We start from the raw sequence: 13,380 nt of genomic DNA on the forward strand, positions 1-13,380 counted from the left end.
GAGCTTGCCATCAGGGTGACAGCCAATCCTGTAGGTCACATCCAACCAGGCTCAGAGATCAGTCAGGATATTGTGGAGACATTTGTCCTACATCAATGTAGACATAGGCCACAGTCTATCTTGAGGCTTTGGAAATCAACAACTCAGGAAATATATTTGCATGACTTTGTCAAGCTTATAATTTGAGAAAATTAGCTTGCAGTAACTGTCTGAAAATAAAGCAATAATTAATTTATTTGAAACTGGATTGTAGGAATCCTGTATAGGATTCTAGCCTTGGCTAGAATATCAGTCACCACTGGGACTACAGGACTGGATAAGGAAGTCAGTGAGCCTCAGGAGGAGACTATCTGTTGAAACACTATTTCTCCTTCTGAAAATAGATACATGGAATTCATTGTCTAAGTCTAATATTTGGTTAAATAAGTGCTCTATAACAAGCTGGAAAAGTAACAGGTCAAGAGTTGGTTTGATAAGGTCAGGCATTGAAGACTAATGTTATTTAGATTCTTTAATAATCTTTGTAAAATTATCTTTCAAAATAAAGGTCAGCATAAATAAAGTAGATTATAATGAACTCAAACTTTTGATTGTGTATAAATATGCATCTCTGCATTTACCTGTATACGCTTTGTACTGGAACCTGTGGTAATCAGAAAGCCTTTATGATCTGGCAGCTGCAGGCGACTGTGCAACTCCTCAATTAACCAGATTGAAAAATTATTAGAATAGTTCCCATTTTAAGAGTAAAAATTCACCATTCACTAAACTGAGTCCGAACATAAAATATAGATGAGTTCATTCCAAGCCAAATCATGTAAAGAAAGTGCAACGAAGAAAAGGGGTAATGTTAAGACAAGAAGATAAAGGACACAAGGAAAAGGTTTTTTAAAAAATCTGATAAAGTAAAATAAAGTTAATTTCAAGTACCAAAGAAATTGTTTGGTAGCAATTAAGATTTAACATATTAAGGTGGGAATGGTACTCCATATCTTTTTCTGCTGCATTTAGTGTATATCTGTCACATAAGTACAATCTTTCATAGTTCCTATGCCAAGTCTGCTGAGATACTTTTATATTGAAGATTTAAGAGGAACAGGTTAACATAGACAGCTCATCCTGATTTCTGTGTTTGATTGTACTTATAAGGTCACTGGAAGCTGCTGTCTAATTTGCACTTTAATAATGATGATGAGTGTCGATAGCCTTATCATAGTTATTAACAGCAGAATCATGGCATTGTTATTTTAGAGTACTTACTGGCTTGCCTTTCACACTGAGTGACAAATTAACTGGTCTTGTTATCTTGAAAGTATTAAATGTGATCATTTACCTCCTTTTTGCACAGGTTGGATAGAGATAATGATGATCTAAATTGTCCATGGTCTGTTAGAAAGACTGTTCTAGCTGGGCTGAATATAACATTAATGATTGCTTATAAATACAATTGGGTGACTGATTAACTCAGTGGGTTAGATGGCTATCATGTGGATTAGATTAATGCATTGGATTTGATCTCATTATGTTTGAAAACATAGGTAATTTACTGGTGTTGGCTATGGATTGAAAAATATATCACAACTGATTTGGTGATTGGGAGGGGAAAAAAGTGTTCAGTTACACATAAGAGTACTTCTTGATATAAAAATTTTAAAAAAGAAAACAAATGATGCCTTTGTGTAATTTTAGGAAATGTTTAACTCAACATTGCATGTTTGCACACTGCTTAGACAAGCTGAAAACTTATTCTTGAGATCTTTTGTGGTGTAGAGATAGTGTCCTTACATTTGGTACGAGGAGGCCTGGGTTCAAGTCCCACCTGCTCCAGAGGTGTATAGTAACATCTCTGAACACATTGATTAAGGAAGAATTTTTTTTTAAAGAGTTGATCCCATTGAAATAGACTTGGTTGGTAAATGGACTTGATTAGTAAGATGGTGATTAACAATTACTTGCTTTGTTTAAAATTTAAATTAGGAAAGTTGACTCTGATTGGTGGAACATGGCAGTTAACTATCAGTCATTAGCTAACAGAACAGCTAACCCGTTCCAATCCAACCCATGGAAGATTGGAATGAACACGGGAGGCAGCAATATAGTAGTTTGGTCAGGGGTTGGTCTTTTCAGGGGAATGTCTCTGATAACAGATTTCATTGAGAAGGGTTCAATACTGAAAGAGAGAGAGTTGTTTATAATGTTAGCTAATGTGGTGTGGGGAATGGGAAGTTGAGTGATTTGGTTGAATCTGATAGGCAGACCTTGGTGTGTTCAACTGTCAGTCATCATATAACTAGCCCAGTATCCAACGCCTTTTACCAATCCAGCCCATGGCAATTGCATGCACCTGGCATATATTATCGATGGTATTTTTCCCTCTACATTCATATCCTGAATTCTTAGTCTCTGACTATTTTAAAGTATATGACTTTTTCTTGCTCAAGTATTAGGAAGAATAAAGTAATTGTTTACAGCTCCCACTCTAACACCTAGCTACCCACTCCATCCTGGGAAATGATTCAAGGAACAACATCGAAGCAATTACCCATATGGGTTATGGCGGTGCCAGGGATAAGGCTGGACGAGGGCTCTGGGACCACAATTGGGACACTGAGCAGTTGGTAAGTACATGCAAAAACAGCAATTACCATTCGGCCTGTCCTCAGTTAGTCGCAAGGTATCAAGATGAGGGGCACACAGGCACCGTGGTTTATCTGAGAACTAACATTACATGGCACGGTCACCCTCACCAACATTGATCAAATACAAGTAGCAGTGGAAGGAAGTCCTGAAATAATCAACAATTGGCCGGGGCGGTTTGGCTTCCTGATACCTTCCCCTTCATTGATAAAGTGGAGGCCAGTAGGCAATAAACAGCCTGACATCCCACCTGATTTCGCAAGTCCTTTCTCTCCCAACCTGCTCCCCAGTTGGGGAAGTGAGGATGCTAAGTTTCAGGTGTTAACTCTGGTTTTTTTTCTCCTAGATGTACTGTCTGACCTACTGAGCATTTTCAGCATTTTCTGTTTCAATTTATATTTTATGATCATTATTGGTTCTTATTTCTCCCTCACTAAATACAAGCAGCCATCTAGGATTCTTAAACAAGCTAAACAGTGAACACAGCTGAATTTCTGCTCAGTTTTCTCAAGTTCAAATGTACACATTTTGCACAATTAACCTTCTTAGTGGGTTAGAATCATTGTAACAGGTCATTGGGTTATAGTTAGAAATGTGCCACAGAGTGTAAGTGTAGAATGTTCGTTCCATTTTCCCTGAAATGTGCATAAATCCATGGTTTAAAGATGATATTATTCCAGCACCAGTTTGACAAAAGTTGAATTCCATCAATCTTGGATTGACCTTCTAGAAAGATACTTTAGTTTATCCTACTTTGTCCTTCTCTGATCATTCCATCAAAACCTTTTCCCCTTTTAAGGAGTTGAGTCTAGCTTTGCTACAATAAGACAGGTTTTAAAATGAGAAATAAAATATCATAAATGTTACGTATAATAAAGATGCACACAAGCACTTTCTTTTAACATGAATATTTCTGCAGCAGTACTTTCAACTTCCTGGACAATTGTTCATATCCTGCTGAGCTAAGTAATGCATAAGGCATACCAATTCACTCACAGCACATCAATCACACAATGTGAATGACAGTATTCATATTCTTTTCTTGTAAATCCATGTTTCTGAATAAATTCCATCCTTTTGGACAGAATTCCTACAGCATGGAAACAGGCCCTTCGGCCCAACAAGTGCATGCCCACCCTCCACATCGTAACCCAGATCCATTCCCCTATCCTATATTTACCCCTGACTAACACACCTAACATACATATCCCTGAACACAATGGGCTATTTAGAGTGGTCAATTCACCTAACCTACACATCTTTGGATTGTGGGAGAATGTTTGTGTGGAGTTTTCAGTCACCAAACACTGGAAATGAACCCAGGTCTCTGGCACTGTGAGGCAGCAGTGCAAACTAATGAGCCACTGTGCCTCTCCAGTTGTCTTTACCATTATCATTTTGTAATGATTGTAAGGTTGGCTTTCATCCATATCGCTATCATATTTTAATACCAGTCATTCGCACTGTAAGCAGTTTACATACATGGTTAGTCTCAATTTAGCTTTGTATTTTTGAAGCCACTATTGATTAGTTGAAGAAGAGACAACCTTGCAAGGAAAGACTGATAAATATTTGAAGCAAACAAAGGTAAATGAATATGAAATGACAGCATGACTCAATTTGGCTTGCTGTATCAATAGCCAACACAATAATAATATGCTGAATGAATTTACTTTGTCTTGTAAAGATCTCTGTCTTGATGTATTGTGTCCCTTATTAACTCAATCATATTCTGAGAATCAGATACATTTCTTTTCAGCTTAAATCAAGATGAATATCAAGGCTCCTAAATCAAGTACACTTGAGCATTGCACTAGTGCAGTTAACATTAGCTAAACCATAAAATATCCTCATGGAAGTGTGGTGCAGTAGTTGTAAACCTGCCTCTGAATCAGGAAAAAACTGGGTTCAAGTCACATTCCAGAGGTTCATGGCCAGGGAAGGTATGTTCATAATTCAGCAAAGCAAGTTGAATGTCAACTTGCAAATCTTTCCAAATGTGGTAGACATGGGAGAGATTCTGGAGTCAGCCATGTGTTGGAAAGAGATTGGAATCTCTATGGTCAGGATATATAGCACCAAGTTGGAACATGTATGCATAAGTTTATGTTGCCATAGTAACTCAGATTCTTGAGGGGAATTGTTCATGGGGGAAGGGATGGCTAGACTGGGAGGCTGGTGTGGATCAATTTGATGGCAACAGCATGGAGTTTAGTTGCTATTCTGTTTGGGCTGGATTTCAGACATGCTTCTTACACTTCATTTGAAATCACAAATCTTTGGAGCACTGCCCCTTCCTCAAGTGAAGTCTATTTCAAATAAATCTGTTGGACTATAACCATGTGCCAGATGGCTTCTGATCTTGTCTATCCCACTCGAACAGCAGCACATCCACAGCATGGCTACACATGGTAAAAATTGAGGCACTGTTAGCCTCCACACATAGAACTGAAGAAGAAATATTCTGTCAGTTCTAGACCATCATTGAAATATAGCCAGATGGGAAACTATTCAGGGAGTGAAGTTTTTTTAATGCACATCTGAAACAAATTAGTACCAGTATTACACTTGATGAAGCTAAACTGTGCACCAGTTACCCAGCTGTAAGTTATTTCAAATAGTGTGGAATAAGGTAAACACAATCAGACCAGCCTTTCTGAATTAATAATCAGACTAAAATATTAAAGCAGCAAGAAACACAAGAACTCAAATGAAATAATTTTTGCATTATTAAAGATGAAAAATTGGGATGATAACTTTCTGAGAATTAAAATCTTATTGAAACGTGTCATGAGATTTATTTTGGCATCACTAAATTAATAGATAAAAGTTGCATTTTGTTAATTCTAAGAAATTTGATAAATTAGCATACACTTAAATAATTGCCAACATATAATAACAGCAACATAAAAGATTGAAAAACAATTTAGCATCACCTTAGAGTTTCAATGTAATAAATATGTTTAATTTTTTTAACCAGTGTTTTTAGAATAACTGTTAGGGTGTCAGGACATTCTCAGAATTAAATAATTCCAGTTGTTCTTTTCTCATACAAATGTGGAGAGGTTAGATCAACATCAGACATTTGTCTCTCAGGCTTTTTCTATAAGTATCTATTCTCTTACCTATAAGACATTCTGATATACTCAAAGCAAATCCATCATTAGAGAACTTGGGTTAGAGATTAAAAGGTGTCATCTTTTGGAGTGTGGGTGTAGAGATCTATGAAATTCCTGTATTTGCTTTCAGCAATCGGTGCATAAGAACACTAAAGTCTCTGGCTTGTTAGAACCCTTCAAGATTAGGAAGGGCTGTGATAAACTAAACAATATTCTGCTAGTTTGCAAGAAGTGATAAATATAAAACATTAGCAAAAAGAACCCTTTGGAAAATTGCTGTTATTTACAATGTGAAATTCTCTATTATTGTTGGAATAAAATCTACAAATTATTCTTTGAAGAGGACAAGATCGCTGCCCTAAAGATAGAATTATTAAAGGACATTTGGAATGATCTGGCAAGTGGGATTATTCTAACATCAATCTTTTCAGTCTTATATGCTTCATATATTTCTGTGCTGCAACATTATATCAATTCTACAAGAGCACTGATAGAATTATGATGGGCTCACTTGAATTTCAATGACAATCTTAGTGACAAAAACCATTAATTAGACCATTGTGCTCCCGATCATCCAATTGTGCATTTATAATTTACTGGAAAACTGATTAGAAGTATCCAGAATAAGCATTGTAGTAAGTCAAAGTGACAGAATGAAAGTGCCAAGGATTGAATGACCGTATTTATTATTTCTAGTGAAGTCTATAATAGCCATTTAAAAGATTTTTTTATTCCATCTCAGAATGGATCCTAAGATGGCAAATACTTGATGAGTTGTCATGGAGCATGTTAAGGCAAAGCAGAGTAGGCGTTAGAATGGGTCAGGCACAATGGTGTGGGGAGACCAAAGGGTGAGGTCTAGAACTCCTAATACTTTTGAAAAATGCATTCAGGAGATATAGATATCTGTAGCTGGGCCAGCATTTATTGTCTATCCTTGATTGCCCTGAACCTAAATAGCTTGCTGGCTCATTTCAGAGGGCAGTTAAGAGTTAACCACATTGCAGTCAGTCTGGAGTTACAGATAGGCCAAACTATGTAAGGATGGTAATTTTCCTTCCCTAAAGAACACATGTGAACCAACTGGGGTTTTATGACAATCTTTATATGATCACTATTAGACTAGTTTGTAATTCCAGTTTTTAAAAATTCAAAATCAATCATGATTGGACTTGAACCCATTATTCCAGAATATAAGAGACTCTGGATTATTCAACAAGCTGCAATGCCCCCTGACTTAACAAACAAGGCTGCCTTAACACTCAGCAATCCCGGCTACTTCAAGCTGTTGCCTTACTTTTCTAAATAGAAAATGCTCAACTGATCAACAGCAAGAGCAGTTTGTGTGCAGTGTGACCAGCTGTATATGCTTGATGCTGTTCCTATGGGTGACAAAAGTCATTTTTCAGTTTTCCATGTACCCTTAGCCATTTGTTCATGGTTCTGACAGATCCGCAAAAGTTCCAGCTGGACAATTATAAGAAGTTTCTAACAGTTTCTATTTATATGAAGTGTATTATTTTAGCCAGAGTATGTTGTGTTCACACCAAAGCAAGATGCTGGAAATCTAAAAGAAGAACAGAAAATGCTAGAAATGTCCTTTCGGTTAGACAGCAATGAAGTGAAAATAAGGGTTAACATTTCATGTTGCTGACCACATTGACATCCTAAGTACTTAACAGTATTTTCTACTTGCATTTTATTTTCTTCATGTTTTCTGAAAGTATAATTGATTTATTACTTGCCTTGTTCATTACTTATCAGTTTCTGATGAATGTGGAAGACTTGACTATGAAATTAATAACTGCAAGAATTTACATGTATTTAATGCCTTACAAAGTCCGTCAGAAGCCTAGTGGTTTAAAATTAATTTATGAAATATTTATGAGATGGGCTATTTCCCTATTGATTGTGTATGTGCCAGGTGTGGATTAATGAGGCATCAGGAGCAACCATCTGGAATAAATACATATCACAGGCTGCTCATAGATCTCCAACACCATAATTATTGAACATTAAGTGGCAGCAACATAAAGACTGACTTAAATGCAACAATAAGGGTTCAATTAGGGCTAGAGCCATGACAAGAACTTGTCCATCAAGTCGCATCATGCTTTGAGTCCAAACACTCTAATGATGAGGCAGAGCTGTGGCAGTGAAGGAAAGGAAGCAAATCCTGTCCTACCCACTATCTCACAGAATGTCCTATCCCACATATGCACAGATTTGCAACTGAAGTATCAGCCTGCTCATTCAGATTGAGTCTATGTTATTCTATAATTGAGATACAGCTGGTGATGACTGGGATGGTTCTTTGCTGTCAAACCTTTGTGGCACATGACTCAGTGAAGCAATGATAAAGACCCAACAAAGACCCAACAAAGGAGTGGCATAAGTTACTCATTATTTCCTGACATTTCTGCTCTAAACAATGGTACTGTCCCCCAAGCCCCCAGCTCCTCTATCCAGTTTCTCCTTATAACTAAGATTTGTCATCTCTGGCAATAGCTTGGGCACCCTCTCCAGTGCTATCACATCCTTTTGATAGTGTGGCAGCCAGAACTGCCCACCTGTGGCCTAAGTTATGTTTTGTAAACTCATAACAAGACATCGTTGCTCCTATATTCTACATCCCAGGCTTATGAAGGCAAACATCGCATTGTGTTTTTCACCACCCTGTCTACCTGCGTTGACACCTTCAGCAATCGGTGGAATTGTATACAAGAGCCCTTTGATCCTCAATACTCCCTAAGGAGCTATCATTCACTACATACATCCTTCCCTTATTAGACCTCTCAAAATGCATCACCCCTTATCAAGATCAAATTCTAGCTGCCATTGCTCTGTCCAATTTTTTACAGACTGTCGCCTGACACCATTCTTCTCACTCTCAACAACACCACCTAATTTCGTATCATCTGCAAGTTTACTAATTAACCTTTCACATTCACACCCAAGTTGTTAATGCACATAACATCAAAATGGCTCCTAACACCAATTCTTGTGGCACACAATTGGGTACAGGCTTTCAATTACAAAAATATCTCTCCATCACTACCCTTGTCTCCTATTTATAAGCCAATCATGGATCCAGTTTGCCAGAAGAGCCCCAGGTATTCACTCTATATAATTCCTCACTATAGAATAGAATCGCCTTTAATGTCACATATACTCAATGAGCAGAGTGGAAAGTTAATATGTTGCCAATTACAGCACCAACTTAGGTACAAAAGTACCTAGGTACAGTTTCTTTTGTTAAAAGATTTGTTAAAGAAATAAAATGTTCAGCATTACAGAAAAGGATTCAGTAAGGTAGATCATGTGGGCTCTTAGCTTCCAGTCTGCACCGGGCCCTTTCTCCACATTGCACTGGTGACACGCCTCACTTGGAGGCTGCTATTGGTGCAGGCTGCTGCACCAGGCCAGAAGGTTACTGTGCCACAATGGGAGACTCATATAGGAGACTGTTGCATCAGGCTGGGTGGTCGCTATGCCATGCTGGGAGGTCTCTACAGGAGGAGACTGCTGGCCAGACTGGGAGGTCACCAGGTCAATGTGGGGAATCCATTGCACCAGGTCCGGAGGACACCATGCTTTGGGAATCCAGGAGGATGCCATGCCATACCAGAAAACTGCCACAGGAGACCACTGTGCCAGGCTGGGATACATTGCGGAGGCCAGGGATCATCGCTCCTCGCCAGAGGTTGCCTACGGCCAGGAGTCAAAGCGGAAAAAAGCAGGTGATGAGGTAAACAGAAACCTTAGGAGGAAGGAAAAAAGAAGAGAAAGGAGAAATGAAGAAGAGCGGGCAGAGTGGACAAGGTCCAGCTGGAGCATCCTACTCCACCACCATCTTGCAACTATTGACTGATGTGAGTATATTCACAGGGCCAAAGTGAGGACTGCAGATACTGGAGATCAGTGTCTAGATTAGAGTGGTGCTAGAAAAACACAGCAGGTCAGGCAGCAGCCGAGGATCAGGAAAATCAGCCGAGGATCAGTAATGAGCATCATTCCTGATGAAGGGCTTTTGCCCGAAATGTTGATTTCTGTGCTCCTCGGTTGTTGCCAGACCTGCTGTGCTTTTCCAGCACCTCTCTAATCTAGACTTTTAGTTTATTCACAGTTTGCCCACACAGTTCTGCAATTGCTTGGTCTGTCAAGGAGAGCTGCACCCATTGCATAAAACCCTTGAACACTGACAGGGAAGCTTGCAGCCTTCTTATTCAGGCTGGGGGATTTTGTATCATCGTTTTGTGCATTCAGCACTGTATTTAGTGTTCCCTTTCTAATCATAATGTTTGAAACATGCTTCAGGACTTGTTTTGTCAGCACTGCACTCTTCCTGAATGCAGCCCTTATTTTGTTGTTAAAATTAGGCATATTTTCACCTGGTTCAAAACCGGGCTAACTCCCAGTGGCCATTCAAAGTCAAAATAGCCTATTAAAAAGGAGATTTTAAATGGCTAGCAGACTGCACAAACTTAGCCAACTTGGAAATATTCAAAACTTATGAAGAAATCGTATTTCTTTCTGTCTTCTATACTGTGGGAACATTTGGGTTGCTGGTATATTTAGTTTTCTGTTGCTCTCCTTGACCTTCAAACTTTGAAGGCTGGTTTCTTCTCTGTTTTTAAGGGAAAAAATCCCCAGACTGCAAATATGTAATAATATTTTTATGTTAACTAATGTTATGCTTTACATTAATGTGGTAAACAATTCAGAAGGCATGTTGGAAGAGGATTTGAGTACAGAGCAAAGAATTATTGTTTCATTTGATGTAAACACTACAGCTTTTTATTCTTCTGTTTATTTCTATTATGGACTGAGATGGGAAAAGGATAATTTTAAATCAATTAATAGTGGAAGGAATTCCTGAACTTATAAAAATCAAATTACTGAAGCTCATTGCAAGTCATGTTTACACTGCTGCTTTGTTCAGGCAGTGGGGGAAACTGTTTGCAGATGTACCAGATGATGTGTACAACATGTGATTCAGCTGACAACAGGTTGTTGATTGCTTTGTCGAGTTGTGACCAGATGTTTATTTCCCTCTCCAGCTCTATTTTGATTAAATCCCTGCCCTCCCCTTTTCTGATCACGCAACATTGCCCTTTGAAAGGCATTGTTTGTCACTGGCCACTTTGATGTTCCTTTTCTTCCTGGTGGTGGGAATTAAATAAATATTTGTACACCTGTTGTCTTTCACTGTGTCTCACACCTGCACACACACAACATGGGTGCTGGGGAAAGTATATGTACTACTGCTGTTAGGCAGTAGTGTAGGGAACAAAAAACTCTAACCAGAAGAGTTCCTGCTACTGTTCGTTTGTGTGTTTTGAGGAGGAGAGTTTCTTTTCTTTTCCCTTTTTCCAGTGAAAAAAAAATCTAACCAGGAGATTTAGAATCTCTTCAGTTTAAGGTATTGACTCTGTGCTGGCTGTCAGTCTGCTCCTGCAACTGTTGCAAAGAAAAATTTTAAAAAACTGAGATGTAACCAGCTATGGATGACAAAAGCCCCCATTCTGACAACAAATATCTGATTGATTCCTGGGTAGCTGAACAGCTTGTGGGTGTGTATAATACTGGCAGAAGCCTTCAAACTGTAGCAAGAGCCAGATGGTGTGTCTTTCACTCTTGTAAAGTATCTAAGCCTGAAGAAAACCAGTTTAATTTCCCTCAAGCTGTGGCCATAAACCAGTAATTAAGGAATTTTGTATTTGTGTACTAATTGCTTGTACCTCCACCAAAGAAGATAACTGGAAGAAAGAAGTCTGAAGGACAGATAATTCTAGCAAGCAATGAGATCATCTCAGCCACTGCTGTGGACTGAGGCTCTTGAACTATTGCTCCAGGTTTTATTATTCCTTCCAACCATAACCAGACCAGTGTTTTATTGTTTGCCTACACGTGTGTACTGGAGAAGTTTTAGAAAGGGGTTAGAGTTTAAAAAGTTAAGATGTTGAAATTTCATGGTTGGTTACCACTGGTTAGAATCTATTTTTTGCAGTAAATAATAGTCTCTCATAACAGAAAGCTTGTCCATGTTTTTTTTTATTAGCCCAACAGGTGATTTTGGAAACCAAAACAGAAATTACACAAAATGCTTAGTAGGTCTGGCAACATCTGTGGAGAGAGATCAGAATTAATGTTTCAGGTCGAGTGACCCTTCTTCAGAATCCTCCTGAGGCAAATTTTGGATTTTGTGTAAACATTTTATAACTTTTGTTAAAATTATTTCAGGAATAATGGTCTTTGGTTCTGCAGGCTGGAAATTAATGAGCCGTATAGAATACTGCTGAGAATATGCTGGGAGTAGCAAAGGTGCTTCTGGTACCTGTGTCGAAGGAAGGATATACTTGACAACACAGGAATGCAGCAAAGGGTCACTAAATTACTGAGATGATAGGATGATCCGATGAGTAGAAATGGGTCAGGTGAATTGGCCATGCTAAATTGCCCATAGTGTTAGGTAAGGGGTATATGTAGGGGTATGGGTGGGTTGCGCTTCGGCGGGTCGGTGTGGACTTGTTGGGCCGAAGGGCCTGTTTCCACACTTTAAGTAATCTAAGTAATCTAATCTAATCTTAAAGGAATGAGTGGCAACCGCATGCAAATTTATGAAATTCTTAAAGGGTAGATCCAGTAGATGCAGAGAGGATATTTCCTCTCTGACTGTGAATCTCTGTCTAGAAGGTTGTGAAATTATCTCAGAACAAAATGTAAGCCATTTGGGACCAAGATGAGGAGGAAGAATTTCATTGGAAAAAAGGAGGAAGGGAGGGGACCTAACTGAGGTGTACAAGATAATGAGAGGCATAGATAGAGTTAATAGCCAGAGACTTTTTCCCAGGGCAGAAATTGTTAACACGAGGGGCCATAGTTTCAAGCTATTTAGCGGAAAGTATAGAGGGGATGTCAGAGGTGGGTTTTTTATGCAGAGAGTTATGAGAGCATAGAATGCGTTGCCAGCAGCAGTTGTGGAAGCGAGGTCATTGGGAATTTTTAAGAGACTGCTGGACATGTATAAGATCACAGAAATTTGAGGGTTCGGACATTAGGTTTATCTACATGAGGATCAATGGTTGACACAACACTGTTGGCTGAAGGGCCTGTTCTGTGCTGTACTGTTCTATGTTCTATCTATGTTCTAACTTCCGCAGAGAGTGGTGAAGCTTTGGAATTTACGACCCCAGAGTACGCTCAATCATTGATGTTCTTTTGGGAAAGAAATCTGCCATCTTTACCTGACTTGATTCCCACAACAATGGGATTGACTATGAACTGCTCTCTGAATTCCACGATAGGCGCTCAGCCACATGAAATCACTACAAAGTCTAAAAAAGCCAATAAAGAGACTGGATGCACCATCTGGCATCAACCTAATTCACAAAAACAACACTGACAAACACAATCCTTCCAACCAACGCCTGGTAATCACATCAATGCCATGCTTTGTCTTGCCTGTTTTCACTTTGTCTCCTGAGCCAGACCTTAAAGGCTCATATTCCCCCTGGCTTGCCTTGCTGTTTAACACAGAGTGAAAGCCAGGCAGTTGGAAATGATGGTCAGCAGGGTGAACAGCTTGCTATACAGTACTGCGCTAGGTCAGTGTCACGCCTGG

This window comes from Hemiscyllium ocellatum, chromosome 11 (assembly GCF_020745735.1).
Source record: "Hemiscyllium ocellatum isolate sHemOce1 chromosome 11, sHemOce1.pat.X.cur, whole genome shotgun sequence".
Taxonomy (NCBI): Eukaryota; Metazoa; Chordata; class Chondrichthyes; order Orectolobiformes; family Hemiscylliidae; genus Hemiscyllium; species Hemiscyllium ocellatum.